The sequence below is a fragment of the Etheostoma spectabile genome, chromosome 23, assembly GCF_008692095.1.
Source record: "Etheostoma spectabile isolate EspeVRDwgs_2016 chromosome 23, UIUC_Espe_1.0, whole genome shotgun sequence".
Taxonomy (NCBI): Eukaryota; Metazoa; Chordata; class Actinopteri; order Perciformes; family Percidae; genus Etheostoma; species Etheostoma spectabile.
Window position 1 is genome coordinate 2,198,213 of NC_045755.1, and position 1,260 is coordinate 2,199,472.

The 1,260-nt window shown below is 41.3% G+C and overlaps 1 protein-coding gene across 13 annotated transcripts in view; it reads left to right on the forward strand.

Annotated features, from left to right (window-relative positions):
* Window positions 1-1,260, forward strand: part of nav3 (neuron navigator 3) — a 223,688-nt gene that overhangs the window by 83,323 nt on the left and 139,105 nt on the right. The gene's annotated exons all lie outside the window — the stretch shown is intronic.

Here is a 1,260-nt window from a genome sequence, read left to right on the forward strand (position 1 = left end):
ATATATATATATATATATATATATATATATATATATCTTGCTCAACAAGTCTTTCAAATTAAATGACAAAATACGTCATTTGTCCATGGCCTGTAGAACGGTACAAAGAAGCCTTTTCTGATCTGATCAGATTCTAATCCTGTCACCAGGACAACCTTCTTGTCTGTGCCTTTCAGAACTGTGAAAAACTTTGACACGTCATTCCTTAGGTATTTCTCATGTTGAATGGGGAAGAATTAGAGCAGAAAAGGTTAATTGATTAGTTGTCAACTATTAAATTAATCGCAGACAATTTTGATAATTGATTTATCAGTTTGAGTTCAAAGATTCACTGATTCCACCTTGTTAAATGTGAATATTGTTCTAGTTCCTTCTCTCCTCTGTGACAGTAAACTGGGTACCTTTGAGTTGTGGACAAGACATTTGAGGACATCATCTTGGGCTTTGGGAAACATTGTTTATAGACCAGACAACTAATCTGTTAATCAAGAAAAAAGTCAACACATTAATCGAGTATGGCACACTATATTAAACGATGTGTAATAGTCAAATAGTTTGTTGCGAAGGGCTTCTCTGCATCTTTGAATCAGCTGCATCTGTTTCTTCTCTGATCAACTCCAGCAGACATATGCAACACATAATGTTAAGGCTTGATAAAACAAAAAATAACTTAGCTTATGAGCAAACAAACTTTATAAAAATCACCCATGTTCTCTATCTCTCTGTAGCTACTTCTCTCACTTGCACTCCATGTCAGAGAAACACACATTGTTAAGCCATGGAGGACTATGCAGTTCAGCTCAGTGGGAGTATCCAAACGGCCTGTGTGCCGATATGACTCATTATCCTCGTCCTACAAAGTCTCCCTCTCGCTAATAACGAGACACAGGGACCCTGAGTGAGAGAGCGTTAAAAACACAGCGAGCTGAGAGGAGTTGCAGCTCATGAATCATCATTGGCCCGCTGGGCGTCCGGCTGAGTTGCCCGGCGCTATGCTGGCCTTTGTGTAGCCTTGTCACACTGTGCTGACGCCGAGCGCGCCAACCTTTGACCTCTTCATAAAAAGACCTCCTGAGGGGCGTTGGCGGCTGGCCACCATGCTAATGAAGTTACCCGTTTGCCACCGCCAGTGAATGTAAAAAAATCCCCCTACTAACTGCAACCTCAGTGGGCCATTGTGCAACTGATAGCAGTTTACAGAGGTGACAGTTGTTGACTGTGTTGTTAAAAAACTTTGTGTGTGTGTGTGCGTACGTGTGT